Source organism: Erpetoichthys calabaricus, chromosome 3, assembly GCF_900747795.2.
Source record: "Erpetoichthys calabaricus chromosome 3, fErpCal1.3, whole genome shotgun sequence".
Taxonomy (NCBI): domain Eukaryota; kingdom Metazoa; phylum Chordata; class Cladistia; order Polypteriformes; family Polypteridae; genus Erpetoichthys; species Erpetoichthys calabaricus.
This window is the reverse complement of record NC_041396.2, coordinates 235,233,857-235,255,057: the sequence shown is the minus strand read 5'-3', so window position 1 is coordinate 235,255,057 and position 21,201 is coordinate 235,233,857. Positions and strand designations below refer to the sequence as shown.

Sequence of the window (21,201 nt, the reverse complement as noted above, 5' to 3'; positions counted from 1 at the left end):
AGTAGCTATAGTAACTTGCTAGGTAATGTACAGTATATGCCTTTGAAAGAATTACAGAACGTTCGAGTGTATTCTGAGAAACTTGTCTATATCTGACTGATGTTAATATGTGGCGGCTACTCGAACTCTATCTATCTATCTATCTATCTATCTATCTATCTATCTATCTATCTATCTATCTATCTATCTATCTATCTATCTATCTGAATATTTAACCTTTGTGATCAATTTTATAAACTGTTACACAGCTCTCATGTACGATTTCCCTAGTAATAATAATAATAATTTTATTCATATAGCGCCTTTCCCATATTACTGTATAATTATCTTTATTACAGTGTTGATTTTATTTATTAAGCCTAAAACATCTGAAGAGGGTATTCATATTTTTTAAGGGAATAATGCCATATAGAGAATCACTATTATTATAGTTGTTGCTATTCTATCTATCTATCTATCTATCTATCTATCTATCTATCTATCTATCTATCTATCTATCTATCTATCTATCTATCTATCTATCTATCTATCTATCTGAATATTTAACCTTTGTGATCAATTTTATAAACTGTTACACAGCTCTCATGTATGATTTCCCTAGTAATAATAATAATAATTTATTCATATAGCGTCTTTCCCATAGTAATGTATATTATTATCTTTATTACAGTATTGATTTTATTTATTAAGCCTGAAACATCTGAAGAGGGTATTAATATTTTTTAAGGGAATAATGCCATAGAAAATCACTATTATTATAATTGTTGCTATTTTTAGTCTTAATTGTAGAAGTATTAATAGAAATATTGTATGCCCGTGGTGTGTTGTTATGTATGCCCTTTTCTGAAAAAATAACAAATTAAAACAAAAACATCTTGTTTTACTATAGTAAAATAAAATTACAAATGTATGGAGTTTTTAATTTAATTGATATAGAAAGACAAGTTGTTGTCATTAACAAGAGATTCTCACAGATTATACAGATATGTTAGACTGTGCCGTTCCCTTCTTCAATGGTTAAGACCGTTTCACTTTACAAACTGATATTTCATGACAAGCTAAAATATCTTTTAAAATTTGTACTGGTTTGAATGTGGGTCAATACGTCTGTCCTGTGGTAGCCTGATCTTCTGTCCGGTTTGTCTTCCCTCTGCTTCTTTTTGCTTGCATCCGGAAAGAACACAAGAGAAACTAAACAAACCAATACTTTTTTAAAATTACAAGCTATTTTATCCCACAGCCATGCTTTTTAAATATCTCTGCCCAAGCTGTAATGATATATTTTGTTAATACAATGCTATTAACAAAAGGCTTTTTATCAATGTACTTAATTTAGAACAACCTACTTACAGAAAAAGTGGTAGTATTAAATTAACATTTATATTTATTTCTGGAAACAATTTTTCAATATATACACTTTTAAAGGTCACTTTAACACTATTAGAGCAAATTTAACAAGACAAATCACTCTGTGACAACAACTCTTCATATATTTAATGCCATGCTCATTTTGTCCCTATAATGTTATTCCTAATAATAATGAAGATGGCTGGCAAGTTCGACTTTTCTATTTATTGGATCTATTTATTGGTTAAGAAACAAATGTCTGCACAGTAGGTTCACAGAAGAGGCATATGTGTATATATATGTATGTACGAAAGCAAAGGTCTGTGATATGGTTTCCATATTCATAGCTAGTAATCCACAAAGACAGAACATGAGTCATGTATCTTAAAACAGTTTTTTCTTCCTAAGCTTTCAACAATCTACCAGGTGTCATCATCAGCAGAAAATGATTAGATATTCAGGAATTAAATATCTCTATATTATAATAAAAAAAATCCTGGGACGATACGTAACTTTTTCAGAGAAATATTTTTATGTCCCATGAGATGAGACTTTGTGCCAAGAGATTTAACCAGGCCCGGGGCTGGAAATAAAAGACAAAGAGTAGATGACAAAGTAGAACATTGTAAAGAATTCAAAAACGTTGGCGTGATACAAATGCAGAGCAGGTTAGAGATAATAAAAGTACTAAAATTCAAAAGTCTCAAAAAATGATAGTAAAGATCTCATTAGCGCAAACAAACGGAAATTATTATTTGATGAAATAATGGAACAGTGAAAAGAGATTGAATATATTGTGCAGATTTAAACTTTAAGTCGGAGATTTGTAGATCATCTAATTCATGTTGCCATCAGGGAAAAGTAGTGTTTCTTTCCAATGAAGAGGAGTATCTGTGAGAATTAAAAGATTTGTTTTTTGGTGAAAGTGAAATCCAAACACACTAGTGGCATGTGGCTGGCACGTAGCGCAGGCTGGAGGGGTGTTGGCGAATGAAGCGAGCAGGGTGTATATATATTAATAATAATATATTGTGGTATAAACTGAGGTCGTACTGCTCCCCAAACCTGGACACAGACAGGTGGACCTCACAAGTGAAAAAGCAGCACACTTTTTATTTTCTTACCTTTTCAAAGCACTCAGTGCACAAATTGGGAACAAATAATGCTCAGTCCCTTCTCCGTCTCTCTTTTTTGTTTGTTTCTCTTTTCACCGCCTCCACTCCTCCACACAAGCTGACTCTGACTCCCCAAATGGAGTGAGGTGGCCTCCTTTATAATGCACCCAGAAGTGCTCCAGGTGCACTCTCATTTTCTTCCGGCAGCACTCCTGGGTGTGATGGAAGTGCTGTATACGCACCTGGAAGTGCTACTAGTGCGCCCAGATTCTCTTTTGGCAGTACTTCTGGGTGTGGTGGAAGTGCTGCAGCCCAGGGCTCTGGGACTGTCCAGATGCACCCTGGCGGTGGCCACGGGCCCCAGCAGGGTTGAGCTTCCAAGCTCCAAGCCCATGTCCACGATGCAATCCAGGGGGTTGCCCTCTTGTCTTCTGAGGGAGGCATTTCTGTAAGCATGTCCTCACCCCCAGTCCTTCCATGTGAAGGGTGTCCCGACCGGGCAAACCCCCTGTCATCTGTCACTATATATATACAGTCATGGCTGGCCAGGGGACAAGGACCAGGGGAAGATAGTGTGTTCAGAGCATTATCTCCTCTGGAACCCTACAAGGCAGCCCCCCCAGTGTTGCTGTGGCACCACAGATTCTCACAGGGCATGCTGGGAGTTGGACTTCGCTGCAGCCCTTTTGGGTTCTGTGGGTATTGCCAGGGGGAGCTATGATGGCTGCAGAGTCTTATTATGTTGGGCTTCTGCCACACCTGGGAGTACATGGTAATGCGCCACCTGGGTGTGGTTTAAAAGGAGCCAGCCGGTACTACTCTGGAAGCCAGAGTCGGGAGGAGGGGGACAAAACTTGCCGGATGAGGAGTGAGAGAGAGAGAGCCAAGAAGAAGACAAAAAGAAAGTGCTGTAAAGTGTACTGGGCTGTGCAAGTGGGAATGAAATGGAAGCGTTCCCACTAAAAATAAATGGGTGTTGTGTTGAAACTTTTGCCTGATGTCCGTGTATGCTCGGTTTGGATGGCTGGTATGCCCCCTGCAGGCCATTATATATACAGTGCATACGGAAAGTATTCACAGCGCATTACTTTTTCCACATTTTGTTATGTTAAAGCCTTATTCCAAAATGGATTAAATTCATTTTTTTCCTTAGAATTCTACACACAATACCCCATAATGACAATGTGAAAAAAATTTACTTGAGGTTTTTGCAAATTCATTAAAAATAAAAAAACTGAGAAATCACATGTACATAAGTATTCACAGAATTTGCTCAATACTTTGTCGATGCACCTTTGGCAGCAATTACAGCCTCAAGTCTTGTTGAATATGATGCCACAAGCTTGGCACACCTATCCTTGGCCAGTTTCGCCCATTCCTCATTGCAGCACCTCTCAAGCTCCATCAGGTTGGATGGGAAGCGTCGGTGCACAGCCATTTTAAGATCTCACCAGAGATGTTCAATCGGATTCAAGTCTGGGCTCTGGCTGGGCCACTCAAGGACATTCACAGAGTTGTCCTGAAGCCACTACTTTGATATCTTGGCTGTGTGCTTAGGGTCGTTGTCCTGCTGAAAGATGAACCATCGCCCCAGTCTGAGGTCAAGAGCGCTCTGGAGCAGGTTTTCATCCAGGATGTCTCTGTACATTGCTGCAGTCATCTTTCCCTTTATCCTGACTAGTCTCCCAGTCCCTGCCGCTGAAAAACAATCCCACAGCATGATGCTGCCACCACCATGCTTCACTGTAGGGATGGTATTGGCCTGGTGATGAGCGGTGCCTGGTTTCCTCCAAACGTGACGCCTGGCATTCACACCAAAGAGTTCAATCTTTGTCTCATCAGACCAGAGAATTTTCTTTCTCATGGTCTGAGAGTCCTTCAGGTGCCTTTTGGCAAACTCCAGGCGTGCTGCCAAGTGCATTTTACTAAGGAGTGGCTTCAGTCTGGCCACTCAAGCATACAGGCCTGATTGGTGGATTGCTGCAGAGATGGTTGTCCTTCTGGAAGGTTCTCCTCTCTCCACAGAGGACCTCTGGAGCTCTGACAGAGTGACCATCGGGTTCTTGGTCACCTCCCTGACTAAGGTCCTTCTCCCCCGATCGCTCAGTTTAGATGGCCGGCCAGCTCTAGGAAGAGTCCTGGTGGTTTCAAACTTCTTCCACTTATGGATGATGGAGGCCACTGTGCTCATTGGGACCTTCAAAGCAGCAGAAATTTTTCTGTAACCTTCCCCAGATTTGTGCCTCGAGACAGTCCTGTCTCGGAGGTCTACAGACAATTCCTTTGACTTCATGCTTGGTTTGTGCTCTGACATGAACTGTAAACTGTGGGACCTTATATAGACAGGTGTGTGCCTTTCCAAATCATGTCCAATAAACTGAATTTACCACAGGTGGACTCCAATAAAGCTGCAGAAACATCTCAAGGATGATCAGGGGAAACAGGATGCACCTGAGCTCAATTTTGAGCTTCATGGCAAAGGCTGTGAATACTTATGTACATGTGCTTTCTCAATTTTTTTATTTTTAATAAATTTGCAAAAATCTCAAGTAAGCTTTTTTCACATTATCATTATGGGGTGTTGTGTGTAGAATACTGAGGAAAAAAATGAATTTAATCCATTTTGGAATAAGGCTGTAACATAACAAAATGTGGAAAAAGTGATGCGCTGTGAATACTTTCCGGATGCACTGTATAATATAATATAATATAATATCCATCCATCCATTTTCCAACCCGCTGAATCCGAACACAGGGTCACGGGGGTCTGCTGGAGCCAATCCCAGCCAACACAGGGCACAAGGCAGGGAACCAATCCTGGGCAGGGTGCCAACCCACCGCAGGACATAATATAATATAATATGTGTATATATACTGCGGTGGGTTGGCACCCTGCCCAGGATTGGTTCCCTGCCTTGTGCCCTGTGTTGGCTGGGATTGGCTGCAGCAGACCCCCGTGACCCTGTGTTCGGATTCAGCGGGTTGGAAAATGGATGAATGGATGGATATATATATATATATAATTTTATTTTTATGAATTCTTAAAATTTAAAAATATTACATTTTTGTACATTTGTTGAAATCCAGAGACAGCACTTCATGTTTTCATGTATACATTGTCGCAATCACAACGTGTGATTATTATTTTCAGTTATCTTCCCACACCAAAACCTTAATTAAGTTGACTTTGAAGATTACTGTGATAGAACTGAGGTATAGCAGTTGTTGCTTGGTTTAAAATTAACTGAAGTATGGGTCTAAAGTTTCAAATCCACTTAAGATTTTCTGAAGGCAAAATGCTTAAAAAATATTTAGACAGTTTTTTATTTTATGTACACTCTGTAAACCTTCACAGAAGTTCCTGGCAAAGTCCTCTATCATCAGGGATTGTGACAAGCATCAATAGCACCAAGGCACCTAATTATCTATACCCAATTATTTAAAATGGTTTTATTAAGGTAAAGTCAATTTGGTCTCTTTTAAAGTGTGCATAGTTTGCTGTGAATAATGTTGTGGTTACAAAAAGCCCAAAGGGCCAAGCCTCATTATCCATCCCGCTATATCCTAACTACAGGGTCACGGGGGGTCTGCTGGAGCCAAACCCAGTCAACACACGGCGCAAGGCAGGAAACAAACCCTGGGAAGGGTGCCAGCCCACTGCAGGGTGCACACACCCACAACTAGGGACAATTTAGAATCACCAATGCACCTAATCTGCATGTCTTTGGACTGTGGGAGGAAACCGGAGCACCCAGAGGAAACATGCAAACTCCACGCAGGGAGGACCCGGGAAACAAACCCAGGTCTCCTAACTGCGAGGCAGCAGCGCTACCCACTGCACCACCGTGCCGCCCAAGCCTCATTATATTTATTTAATTCTTGAAGCCTGCCTAACTGTCAAAATTCTGTTTATTGCAAACCTGAGTAAGATGCTAGATCACAGAAGAGAATTTTTTAAATGTTAAGTAAAAACAAAAAAGTTATTTTTTCAGTGAATGTAAGCTTTGAACTAAATCAATGACACTGTTAATTCTTTTATATCGCACACCTGCTGTTGCTGAAAACATCAAATGACAGACTCATGATTTTTATGCCTGAAGCCCCAGATTCTTATAAAATCTCAAGTTTGTGTGGGTTCTGCATGTATTGTTTTAGTCTGAAATATTTCATACTTTCAGCACTGTGAGAATCCTTAAAAGGCACATGTTGCTTCCTAACTTCAAAGAACATTCTTAATGGATAATTATAAAGTAGAGTAGGTCTTTAAAACAACAGAATGAGTGGATTCAGGGCACAGTAGGCATATGCATAGACAGCTACAGTGAGAAGAGCATTTCAGCAGATGTTAAAAGTGCATTCCATCAAGGTTTAGGGCGAGTGCTGCTGCTCTTTTAAATTTATACTAACAACCTGGATAAAAATGCTACCAAGATGGTGTTTAAATTTACTAATGACCATTAACTAAAGTCAGCAAATTCATTGCATATGGGGATTAACAGAATTCAGAGAGGATTAATATAAATGAATGTAAAGGTTTACACACTGGAAGTAAAAATGTTAGGCAGGATTGAGAGTACTGAACGTTGAAGTACACTTTATAGCTAAACACAGGATGTTGGATTCTGTAGCCTGATGTGTTGACCGTACTGTGTGTTCTAGGTGGTTTTTGTCAAGCCACGCAACATGAGGCCACGAGGCGTCTTGTGGAATATTGTTAGTAGTTCTGTGTGAGTACTAAATTAAATATATAACAGTGGTGGAGACAGTTCAGAGTCGTACAACTAATCTGATTCTAGGACTGCACAATATTGGCATTGAGGAACCTGAATATTTTCTGTATAGGCAAAAGGTGATTAACAGGTGACATGACTGGAGTGTGTAAGACTATGAAGAAAATTAGTACAATGGAAACTATCACTTTAAAATGTATTCTTCAAAAACAAATAAATAAATTGATTGACATTCTATATTAACGTTAGAAAGTATTTTTATACACAAGCAAATTGATACATGAATACGTTAAGAGGAAGCACAGTAGACACAGTAGACAGTTGTTCTTTGGAATGTTTCAGAGTCTGACTCGATGATATTTGGCACAAGTTACTTTAGGAGTGATTGAGAAATTATCTTTGGCTGAATGGCTTCTTTTCATCAACACTTTATTACATTCAGAAGATAGTTGTAGACAGAAATTGTCCCACAGATGAGTCCGCTGCCATTTAATTTTGATAAATCCTCATCTGTATTTGTCTGTGTTTCCTGCAATGTCTCCTTTAATTCCAACAAAGTCTCTGTAAGATCAGTTTTATGAGGCAATCCAAACACTTTGTGTCTGGATCAGCATTTATTTTGTCCACAAAACAAAAAAGGAAGCATTCTCTTTTTTATCCCACAGTGGAAATGTTCTTAAAATTAAGATTGTTGCTTTATAGATAACACATTATCTTCACTATTTTTACCACTTCATGAATGGTTAATTGTTTTTAAAGTTTCACTCTTGTTACAGCAGACCCAGTTTACACAGGCATTGGCTCAAACGTTCTGGAAAGAAACATTGCTAATTTAACTCTTTCAGGGCTAATGTTGACTTTTGTCAAAAGGAGAGGTTGACTGTGGTAATCAACTGTAAACAGTGAAAATCCCCATCATTATTCTTCAGTTGGACTCTCCTTTCTAGAGGGAAAGTTAGCTTCATTGGTTTGGCCAGGATTCCATGCGCTTGTGTAGTGAGGAACAAACAATGTCAAAAATGGCAATTGACATTTGGTGTGAGATCAAAGCATATGTGTAAAACAAAATATTCCATGGACATTATGCATATTATCGCTGAATTGGACACTGACTTCATGGACTCTGGTTTGACCACCCTAACACACTCTCACTCTCACCTCGGAGTATTGCACCCTCCACACATCCTTCTGCTGATACCAGCATAGGAAAGACATCCCCACCCATAATTACAACAGCGCAAGTGAGCAGAGAGCTGAGGAGACTTCGTGCCAGCAAAGCAGCGGGTCCAGATGGAGTATCGCCACGACTGCTGAAGGTCTGTGCATCGGAGCTGGGGGGTCCTCTACAGCGCATCTTCAACCTGAACCTGGAGCAGGGGAGAGTCCCGAGGCTTTGGAAAACATCTTGTATCACCCCAGTCCCAAAGGTATCATGTCCTAGTGAGCTGAATGACTTTCGGCCTGTTGCTCTGACATCACATGTGATGAAGACCATGGAGAGGCTGCTGCTTCACCACCTTAGGCCACAGGTTCAACACGCCCTTGACCCTCTGCAGTTTGCATATCAGGAGAAGGTGGGAGCGGAGGATGCCATCATCTACATGCTACACCGATCCCTCTCTCACTTGGACAGAGGCAGTGGTGCTGTAAGAATTATGTTTCTAGACTTCTCTAGCGCCTTCAACACAATCCAACCTCTGCTCCTTAGGGACAAGCTGACAGAGATGGGATTAGATTCATTCCTAGTGGCATGGATCGTGGACTATCTTAAAGACAGACCTCAGTATGTGCGTCTTGGGAACTGCACGTCTGACATTGTGGTCAGCAACACAGGAGCGCCACAAGGGACTGTACTTTCTCCGGTCCTGTTCAGCCTATATACATCGGACTTCCAATACAACTCGGAGTCCTGCCACGTGCAAAAGTTCGCTGATGACACTGCTATCGTGGGCTGCATCAGGAATGGGCTGGAGGAGGAGTATAGGGACCTAATCAATGACTTTGTTAAATGGTGCGACTCAAACCACCTACACCTGAACACCAGCAAAACCAAGGGGCTGGTGGTGGATTTTAGGAGGCCCAGACCCCTCATTGACCCAGTGATCATCAAAGGTGACTGTGTGCAGATGGTGCAGACCTATAAATATCTGGGAGTGCAGCTGGATGATAAATTAGACTGGACTGCCAATACTGATGCGCTGTGCAAGAAAGGACAGAGCCTGTTATACTACCTTAGAAGGCTGGCGTCCTTCAACATCTGCAATAAGATGCTGCAGATGTTCTATCAGACAGTTGTGGCGAGCACCCTCTTCTACGCAGTGGTGTGCTGGGGAGGCAGCATTAAGAGGAAAGACGCCTCACACCTGGACAAACTGGTGAGGAAGGCAAGCTCTATTGTTGGCATGGAGCTGGACAGTTTAACATCTGTGGCAGAGCGAAGGGCGCTCAGCAGGCTCCTATCAATTATGGAGAATCCACTGCATCCAATTAATAGTATCATCTCCAGACAGAAGAGCAGCTTCAGCGACAGACTGCTGTCACTGTCCTGCTCCACTGACAGATTGAGGAGATCGTTCCTCCCCCAAACTATGCGACTCTTTAATTCCACCCGGGGGGGTAAACGTTAACATTTAACATTATACATAGTTATTGTCTGTTTTTTATCTGCATTATTATCATTCTTTAATTTAATATTATTTATTGTATCAGTATGCTGCTGCTGAAGAATGTGAATTTCCCATTGGGATTAATAAAGTATCTATCTATCTATCTATCTATCTATCTATCTATCTATCTATCTATCTATCTATCTATCTATCTATCTATCTATCTATCTATCTATCTATCTATCTATCTATCTATCTATCTATCTATCTATCTATCTATCTATCTATCTATCTATCTATCTACTGCCTTTTATCCATTCAAATGGACTACTGAAGACATCATTCAAATATTTAATGTTAATTTCATGAATGTCAGAGCACTGGGGATTCTCATTATCTGATACATAGAATTATTTGAATATAATTCATGGATACAATTCTGATGTCTTAATCTAGAAGCAAATCAAATGTTCTTCTGTGATGATCAAGAATGGATTGTAATTATTTTCAAGCAGTTTATCTCTGAAACTCTACAGAATTATGTTAATATAAGAATGGCAGAAGCTACGAGCTGAGAACATTGCTTTTATGCTGAAGCAGCAAGATTGAATAGCTGAGAATATAGAATAACTATATCTCACATAGTAAAATGTCTGTTATTGTATAGGCTGAGGACACAAAACAGTCTGATTCGAATGGATTAATTAATTCCAAGTTACCAGATTGATTACTAATACTTTGTGTTATTAAGACTAAAAATCTGTTTGTTAAGGTGTTGTTACATAACAGTATATGAGTAATAGATGCATTTCTTGTAGTGCCTAATATAAAGTGTTACCCATTTTTTAACACTTTGAATAGCAGTTTTGCATTGTCTTTCCATTGGATAGTTATATTTTGGTTTTCACTTCTGATATTGGAGAAAGGTGCACCATAAATCAACAAATTCAGAGATAAATCACCTACTATAACTGACTAAACCAGGGGTTCTTAACCTGAGGTCCGTGGACCCCAGGGGGTCCATGAATGGGTTTCAGGGGGTCCATGAGGGTCAGATAAAAATTAACATTTATATTCACTATACAGTACTGTTGATTTAGAGTACATGTTGTAGTTAATGGTAGTAGAAAATGTAATAGTAGTAGAGCTGTTTTAATTTGCACAAGAGGATTGTATTTCATAATTATAATGAGTGGCCATTACTTTTGCCTAAAAAAATAAGTGTTTTTTTAAGATTGTTTACTTTAAAGTTTAGTAATATCTTTTGTATGTTATATATGTATGAGACAATCAAATCTCGATAAATAAAGTACATTATATTCATTGCATGCTAAGTTGTGTTTATGTGAATATTTCTGGGGATAGCTTACTGTACATCAGATTCTTAAAGGGGTCCGTGACTCAACAATGGTTAAGAATCACTGGACTAAACTAACAAAAAGGTGGGCTTGCTGTTGCATCACTGGTTTAAAAATTTCAACTACCCTGCTTCATTGCACTTTTATCTTCCTGTCAATCTCATTGTCATGATTGTTACTTTTGAACCATGAGAAATGATCTATGTGTTCTTTTGTTTATATTAATGACATCTTTCATCTGTGATGTCATTCTGATCCAATTTTTGGGCTTTGTTTAGTGTTTGTTGTCATTTTGTTTGTAGCAACAATGGTCATTGCCTTTCACATACTTTGATGGTTTTGTTGCATGTGACATCACAGATGGTGGCATGGCAACATTAGCATCTAAGTTTTAGATAAAATTTCTTAACAACAAACTTCTGATTGAGACAACAATTTAAGAAGAGGAACTTCAGGCAGCAATAGCTTTTGCTTGAGCTTTTTGAATATGGATTTTCACCTTATTGTACATATTGAACTTAAAGATTGTTTTTTGTTTGATTTCCTTGTTTTGACTGTTTACTTACCCAACAATAATTCTTCTGGTTATATGTTTAGCTTAGTCTCCATTTTCTTCTTTTTCCTTTGTTATTTCTGTCCCTTGGGACTGGTAGTTTAATCTTGCTCATAACACTGATCCAGTACAACTTTTAGATGAATAAGATGTGACTCCCAGTCATTATGAATATGGCTGCATTTTCAAGATACACAGAGGAATACTCCAAATAGGCGGCACGGTGGCGCAGTGGGTAGCGCTGCTGCCTCGCAGTTGGGAGAGCTGGGGACCTGGGTTCACTTCCCGGGTCCTCCCTGCGTGGAGTTTGCATGTTCTCCCCGTGTCTGCGTGGGTTTCCTCCCACAGTCCAAAGACATGCAGGTTAGGTGGTTTTGTGATTCTACATTGGCCCTAGTGTGTGCTTGGTGTGTGGGTGTGTTTGTGTGTGTCCTGCGGTGGGTTGGCACCCTGCCCGGGATTGGTTCCTGCCTTGTGCCCTGTGTTGGCTGGGATTGGCTCCAGCAGACCCCCGTGACCCTGTGTTCGGATTCAGTGGGTTAGAAAATGGATGGATACTCTAAATACACATTTAAATTTGGTTCCTTCATATATTGAAATGACAGTGGAGCCCTCTGAAGTACAAACAGCAGTCTAGAAAACTGAGATTACACAATGTAGTTTTTTTCACAGTCGGACATCTTCAAATATCACAAATTTAATACCAAATCTGATATCATTAGACTTGGGATCCTGACATTTGAGCTGCAACACTCACTCTTTGATATCTTAATCACTCTCAGCTTCAGCATTGGTTTAATTTCTTAAATTACAGCACACTATGCTTTGGAAATTCTTCGTTGAGGTAGACTTTTAAATAATTTTTATTTATCATGTTATTTGTAGCATGTTATTTGTAGCAAGATGGGTCCTACTATGCAAGAGGAAAGACCATTTAATCTTTCTTGATTAATGCTGACATACTGTAATGTCAATGCCTGTGAGGGTATCTGTTCTGTTGGGGAAAAGTTTCCCTTTCATGCTACTCATTTAAACATTTGAATTTGTAATGTATTTTAATGTCTAAGAATTCTTACTTTAAAGCTGACATGGCTGATTTTCACCTTTATGCCAGGAACTGACAACGGTCATTTAGAATCAGCACCGAAACCTTGTCTCCATTGTGAAATCCATGTAATGCTGTCCTTTGATCAAAGCTTTGTTTTTGTATCATTGGTTTCCTTTGCAGATGTTATTCATATGGCAAATAGCTTTAGTTTTTTAAAAATGCCTTCAAAACCAATGAGCTGGGGTTTCCTGTCTATTAAAGTACAATTTTGCTTTAAGATCTGAAGAAACTCCCTGGGTTCCCAGATAACCTGCAGCTCCAATGGACTAATCCTGGTTCATGCAATGAGAACAATTTCTCACTGCACATATCAAGAATGGTGTAACTGATAGATTCCCCTGTACAACCCTCTTTATATATTTTCTTAGTGTTTCATTAAAACACTCTCTTTATCTATTTGTCTGTGGATGGTGTACACACATACTACCTTACACAACTATTTTAATTAAGTAGAAGTGAAAGATGTTAGTCGATCAGTTAACTTTTTTATAAATTTGTCAATGAGTTTTCCCATATTTTGTTCAAATTGGTTTTCACAAGGGTCTTACCTCTGAATATTCAGTAGCATAATTATCTATCACCCCCTTTGGAATGAAGCAGGGACCTATGTTGTTTCCTAGTTTTTCAATATAATATAAGACTGAGTCCTTTTTACAGTTTAGGATGGCTATTAACTAAAATTAAGTGTGATGTGGAAATTCCAGTGATATATACATCATCTGCCTGCACTGAGCAGCAGCCAACAGGAATAAACCAGTCTCCACAGCCTTTTAGCTAACACTACAGGAGGAGGAGGATGTTGAAGCAGCTCATTCCCTGATCTCTTACATCACTTTCAAGGTCTGGTTTTGCACCTAGGAAACTGTTTTTAAATTTTGATGCTTTCATACACCACTGCTCCTATTAATATCAAGTTCTCTGGTTCCCAAGCACATGAAGGTTAGGTGAATTGGTGATCCTAAATTGGCCCTAGTGTGTGCTTTGTGTTTGAGTGTGTATGCGCCCTGCAGTGAACTGGCACCCTTTCCAAGGTTTCTTCCCTGCCTTGTACCCTATGCCAGCTGGGACAGGCTCCAGCAGACCCCTCCATGATCCTGTTCGGGACAAAGCAGGTTTGAAAATGACTGAGTTACTATCATTTCTTACAGAATACAATGGAATTCTTACTTACATCTAGAATTCAAAATACACCACAATATCACTCACTGGTGCCATGATTACAGGTTAACTACTTTATCCCGAAACTTCTGTCTTCCTTACTCAAAAATCTCAATACGTAATTACCAATGTAAAATTATTATGTGTTTCTCAGAATGGAAAGTGTACAACACCCTAGTAGTACTGAGAATGGAAATAAATATATCTTGATAGTTTAGGGCAGGGTTCTCAAACTGCGGTCCTGGAGGGCCACAGTGGCTGCATGTTTTTATTCTCACCCTTTTCCTAATTAGTGACCTGTTTTTGCTGCTAATTTACATCTTTTGAATTAATTGTAATTGACCTGCTCTTGAAGACTCAGAACCTTAATAGTTTCTTTTTCTTTAACTGCCGAATAATAGTGAGATACAAAATGAGCCAAAACATGACCAGCAAACTGTGTCCATCATACAGTATCTGATAATAAAGAAAGATGAAGTTCTCAGGAATGTTGATTTGCTCAGGTCCACAAAACATTTTAACAGTGCTCTCAGAAAAGAAAACATCAACCATTTCAGAAATGTATGCTATGGCACAATGAGAGCAGCAACAAGCCATGGAATTAATAAGCAGGTTTAATTAACAACAAGACTTGGTGCCTAATTAAGCAACTGATTGTAGTGAAACTGGCTGGAGTTTGACGCCCTGACTTAGTTGATCTTCTGTTGGCTCACTCAATTCACATTTCAATTTTGTTTGGGTGCCATTTAAGGAAAGAAATGAAGCAATTCAAAAGAACAATGAAGAAATTTAGGGAAACAAATCTTAAGAAACATGTCCATTAAAATTATTTCAAAAGAGGTTAATTAGCAGCAAAAATAGGTCACTAATTATGAATAGGGTTAGAATGAAAACCTGCAGCCCTCCAGGACCAGAGTTTGAGAACCCTGGTTTAGGGTGTACATAACAATGTTATTTTTCCAGGATTTTGACAAAGGTGTGAAAAAAATGCATGAGTGGGGAATGTTAACAAGTGGAGATTTTTCAATTGACTTATATACAGTTAAAATTAATTGATTTTACTGATTATACAATTGTACTGATTTTCTTTCCTCTATTTTAATGTCTAATGTAGACTTTCATGTTATTTATTTAAATAGACACAATGCAATGTTTGAGTACATGTCAGATCATTTTACACACAAAAAAACTGTAGATGCAAGCAGAGAAAATCAAGCCTGCTGAAGGGAACTTGTCTTGGGAGCATTTCTTACACAATTTGTTGAAAGTTGTGCAATTCTGTGCTAAAATACAAAATCAGCTCATCTACAATGTACTACCACATACATAACAGGCATGTACCTTTTGAGCTGGGTCTAAGAACCTACCATTTCAGTAATATTAGGCAGGAAAAACTGTTGAACAGTGGTCAGAGGAAATCACACAGAAAGGAGTATACAATGGAAGAATGCGAGATAAAGTAACTGATATCCTACTGACATTGAGATTCACTGGCAAAAAGGCTGCAAGTTTTCACGATACTGCATATAAGATTGTGGCTACAAATTTACCCCTGCCCTTGACCTTGGCAGCATGTTTGGCTCATGTATATTGACTTGTGGTGATGGATGTAACATGTATCTTAACCGTGGTGATAAGGTACTTGTGCATGGCTGGGCCATTTGTCCTATAACAGTGGCTTTTCTCGTCTTCCTGTCTGACAGCGCAACAGGCCACACATGCAACTGACTATGCTAAGTGCATTCTGTAAACATATTGTTGGTGACATGTTTTCCATTAAGATTAAATAAAACACATGCATAATGCACAAATAAAACTTTTATGGGAAATTTATCCTTGCCTTAGTTTCTATGTTATTGTAATGAATCAAAAAATGTGGCAGACCTCTATCCTAAAAAATCCAGCCTGTATTCCACTCAGGTCTGAAAAAAGAAGTAAGCCTCAGCAGCACAAGTATGAGTGGTCATCCAACTCGAGAACAGCACCCAGTTTTAAATGTCACAAAAACAGGTAGGGGAACTGTGAAAGTCTTGGCCCAAATGGCATAACGACATGTTTCTATGTAATTAAGGATTTTATTATCAAAATATACAAAGCAAAACGCAAATCCAGAGCAAATAGTGAATCAAAAAGGTTTGCCCTTCATAGACACACACCTAATCATCAACAAAACCAAGTCTTCTATCAAAAAATCTAAAATAAGAACAAGAGCCAATGATTCTAAAACCAGAAATACAAAAATAATTCCCTGATTAAATCTCAAATGCATCCTGAGATTGGAACTGAACAACACAACTGGGAGAATGTTTGTGCATCAATACCAAAGTAAGGACTCTCAGCCATTTATAAAGGCTGAGGGTATTTTCCCTACAGCTGCATTGTTACAGGGCCTATCCTTTTAGATAAATATACAATAAAGAAGAGTAATATTCTAGAAAATTTACATAAAAAGCACCTCATACCGTAAACCAAAATACATAATAAAAATAACAATGAAACAAGACATAACAAATACATTATCTTAGAAATAACAAACAACTTTAATAAATGGAAACATAGACCATAGGTAGAGCTCTACCACTAAACTTATTACACAGGGTGTTTCTTATTAATCCATCCATCCATTTTCCAATCCATTGAATCCGAACACAGGCTCACGGTGGTCTGCTGGAGCCAATCCCAGCCAACACAGGGCACAAGGCAGGAACCAATCCCGGGCAGGGTGCCAACCCACTGCAGGTTTCTTATTAATAATTATTAATCAATCTAACAGGAAAATGACTATACATTTCAAGATATGATTAAAATTTTATTCCTTCTTTGAGTTTATTCATTTTATCTGAAGTTAAGTGAGAAGACCTCCATATGATTCTTATGAGAACAGTGGCCAAAGCCAAGGAGGCACTACGCATTCTTTGTGTCTAGAGCAGGTGGTTTGGTGGACGCACTGCTGGTTTTCCTAAGTTTCCTAAGTTATCCAGATTTGTTAACTATCAAACCGCACGGTTCAGTCCAATAGAAAGGTCGAGCCTTCCATTGTAATCTTTGAACAGTTAGAGTAGAGTTACGTGAGGACATATAGACAAAAGTAAAGTTGTAGAAAGGAGGATGAAAAAATGAAGAGATGACAGAATTCTGGATTTCTGGTTCTTCTTGTTCTTCCTCTTTCAGCTGCTCCTGTTAGGGGTTGCCACAGCGGATCATCTTCTTCCATATCTTTCTGTCCTCTACATCTTGTTTTGTTACACCCATCACCTGCATGTCCTCTCTCACCACATTCATAAACCTTCTCTTAGGCCTTCCTCTTTTCCTCTTCCCTTCCCTTCCCTGGCAGCTCTATCCTTAGCATCCTTATCCCAATATACCCAGCATCTCTCCTCTGCACATGTCCAAACCAACGCAATCTCGCCTCTCTGACTTTGTCTCCCAACCGTCCAACTTGAGCTGACCCTCTAATGTACTCATTTCTAATCTTATCCATCCTCATCACACCCAGTGCAAATCTTAGCATCTTTAACTTTGCTACCTCCAGCTCTGTCTCCTGCTTTCTGGTCAGTGCCACCGTCTCCAACCCATATAACATAGCTGGTCTCACTACCGTCCTGTAGACCTTCCCTTTCACTCTTGCTGATACCCGTCTGTCACAAATTTCTGAATTTCTGATTAACTGAAGCAAAAAAAACGCTAATCACTATAAAATTTTGCAAAAGTTAAGCTGAAAAGTTTAATTCAATACCGGTTGTACAGTTAATCATGAAGACTTTTCCTTCTTCTGTTATACAAGAAATCCTTTGTCTTTTGGAGTATGTCGATATTTATTTAAGAACATTTCTGCACAAACAGAAGCTGTAGTCCTCATTGTATAATGCAATTTATAGGGAGCCATAAGCAGAAATGGGGTTGGGGAAAATAAAACCCACAGATTTGTAACACAGAAGAAAAGAGACACCTGCACTTGCACAATATATCAGGTATTTGCAACCATCCAAAGTGATTACATTGAATAGTCCAATGTCTGTAGTTGCTGCCAAAGCTTTATAGGTTATATAAGCAAGGAATGTCAGGATTCTGGGGATGCTGATATTTTTCTTCTTTTGTTGGTAGTTTTGTTTAGCTTCATATATTAGTTTTATTATACCTTAGAAATGATACCATTGCATGCCCTTTATTATGCATTACTGGTGTGTGCTGCCATATTCCTGACATCTTTGTTCCTCACATAAATGTGCTTGATTTCATGCAGCTTCATTGATGTTATCTGTAAAGCTCACCTGTAAGCACAATGTTGTATATCTGAAGAGAACAGTAGAAAGCAGGAATGTTTCACTTTTGGAGCAATGATTTTTTTCATGTGAAAGTCTGGGGGCAGTTGAATACGTAAACTGACACTTCCCTTTGTTTTTGCTTGTTCTTTTTGTTTTCTCTGTGGCAGCTGTGACTTATTTGTGTTTTTTGTTTCCTGTGGGCGTTTCGCTTCGACTACTATAGCAGATGTGTCTGTTTATGGTTGCAGCCCAGTTTTGTGGGGACTAGTGTCTTTCCACATGCCTGCTTGGTTTTTTTTAGTTATTTGCCCATTAAGTGGAAATTATTCCTTTGTTTTTACTCAATCTGGTTCTTTTTTGTTTTGAAGATGTTGCTGAACCCAACAAACCAGCAGGCACTTCATCCTCTTTGCCTACACAGCTGGCCGCTCCATATTCTTGATGCCTGCAGATCTCGTTCTTGTTTTGTCTTTGTAGCCGACTGATTTCTTACCAGCATGTGACCATTTTATTTGCGTCCCCCTGTTTTGTTTGGTTATGCAAATGGCACTGAGTTCTCCATGCTCACTTTGTAAAGAATATTTGGAAATAAAAGCTTTCCTGGCTTTAGTTTAGAGGGCAATTTAATCAATTGGATTCAACAACTAAAATATAAGTTAAAAATCCAAAAGTCGTAAATGGAAAAAAAAATTATACAGTATCTGTCTAAATAGATCAGGGAAAGGAACCCATATATTAAACATATAGAGTTTCTAAATTGTAAGATCAAGGTTTGTATGAATTGTGGTACTCCAGAATATGTTAACTTTTAACCAATGTTGAAATAAAGTCCTCTATAATTTTTGTTGAGATGAAATAATCAGTACATGGGGGAGAGAATAAATTACAGCAGTCAAATTTGCATAAGATAAAGATTGTAAAGAAGAAATTGGATGGATATCCATAATGTAAAGGCCCAATCAGTGGAAAAGCTAAAAAGATGGAATGAGAAGTTCATCTCAGGATATACAGTATTTGCAGTTTGGTGTAAGTGAATTATCAAAGTATTCTGGAAATAGAATTAATGAATAAAATAAAATTTAAAAAGCCAGTCCCATGTGCTCAACAACAATGTAACAATCAGCATTACAGTGAATTCAGTGAGATGGACACATACTTTATAATATTACACTTATGTGAAAAATCTGCAGAATTTCAAGAGATTTGGACCCAAACGTTATTCTACCAAAATTACAAAAGTATAATTAGAGCCTCAACAAAACTTTAAAGATGGAAAGGCATGCAAAAAAAAGAAAGTTACAAAGAGATAGAGAACTGTCACAGTTATGGTTTAATGTCAAAGATCAATTGAATGTTTGTCCATTTAAAAAGTAAATACTGAAAGAGTTGGAGGTTTAGATGTTTTTTTAGAAAATAAATGTAAATACTGTATAAAAGTAAATAATATGAAATCTAAATATAACATTTTGTAATAAATTACTATAAGGCAGTTTCTGAGCCAGTTTGTACAGTTTTTGCTGTGGATTTTTGGATGATTGCAGTTCTCTTTTGTATTTTTCTGTTTGCTGCTCCTTCTGTTAAGTGCTCCACTTGGTTTGCATATTATTACCTTTACTCTGCTCAAACACACTAATGGCAACTCAAAATGTCATCAGCGGGTCCTAAGCACAGCTTGCTGAGCAGATCTTAGCTCCTGTAAGAGAATACTCAATGAGCTTAAATATCTTTTATTATATTTTTGTTTTGCAAGAAAAAAAATAAGAAGTCTTCATGTTTAGATTTAGGGAAAGCACTTCTAATTTTCACCTCAGATGTTTCTGATTGGCTATAGTTTGATGAATATATAACTTTTGATCTAATCTGAATTTTGACAATGATTTTATTTAGGATGTAGGCCTACTTATCCTCTCCACCAAGATTTTTTTCATTATTTTATTATTGTTCTTGTCTTCTACACTGCAACACCCATTTTCTTCCAAATAATAATCCAATAAATGACAACATGCAAATGAACAGAAAAAAACAATATATGTCATGTCTTGCTCATGTTGAAACCATCACCATGTCTGACCCTAAGAGCTGGCTAGTGAAATAAAGCTAATTTCAAAATTTTAATGGCATTGCTATGTTAGTGTCATGATTGACTTTGTCATCGAATATCATCATACTTCTTGCTTGACATTTCTGAGACAGCTTCCTCTTGATTTTATGTATCTATACCAGATAACTGGCACTCACTAAAACAAGAAGTTTATATTGTAACTGGTCATCCACTCTTAGTCCTTGCTTTTAGGTGTTTGCCTTCACCTGTTGCATATGATGCAGCATATGTAATTAAAGAAATTCACTCTAGTAAATGCCTTTGGCTAACAATATTTCAAAATTTAATTCAGAACGATTTTAAACATTATCAGGTTCTAGTATCTCTCTATTTAAAAAAAAAAAAAAGGAGACGAGACGTGATTGTCTCAGAGACATTTTCATGTCCTACGAGACGACAAGAGCTTATGCAAAGAGATTTGGAAAAGTCCTGCGTGGTTATGTCAGATGTAATTCTAAACACGGAATCAAAATTCAATGTGATATTGATGAAAAGGTAAAAGCGAAAAGAGATTGAATATATGGACACAGATGATATGACAGAAGTGTGCCTCATGAAATCCAGATCGAGCAAAGAGGAGGTAAAAAAAAAACTGTGTGTTTCCCATTGTATCACCATTTAAGAGGGGGTGTCGGAGGAGCGATTGCGTCTCCTTGAGGTGCATTCAGCCCTCCTCTTCACAATGCGGCAGAGACACAAAGTGGTTAGCGCGTAGTGCAGGCGGTGGGGTGAGTGAAGCGAGCAGGGGGAGAAGCCCCCTAATATTAAAATAATTCAGCTAGGTGAACTTTAACCATTTCTTCACAAGACCAAAGAGATTTACGGACCCCCAACCTGTCGTGTAGGTAAATGACCATTAG

At 38.4% G+C, this 21,201-nt stretch overlaps 1 protein-coding gene across 1 annotated transcript in view; it reads left to right on the top strand.

The window, feature by feature from the left end:
- Positions 1–21,201, top strand: part of moxd1 (monooxygenase, DBH-like 1) — a 94,011-nt gene that overhangs the window by 657 nt on the left and 72,153 nt on the right. The window lies entirely within an intron of this gene.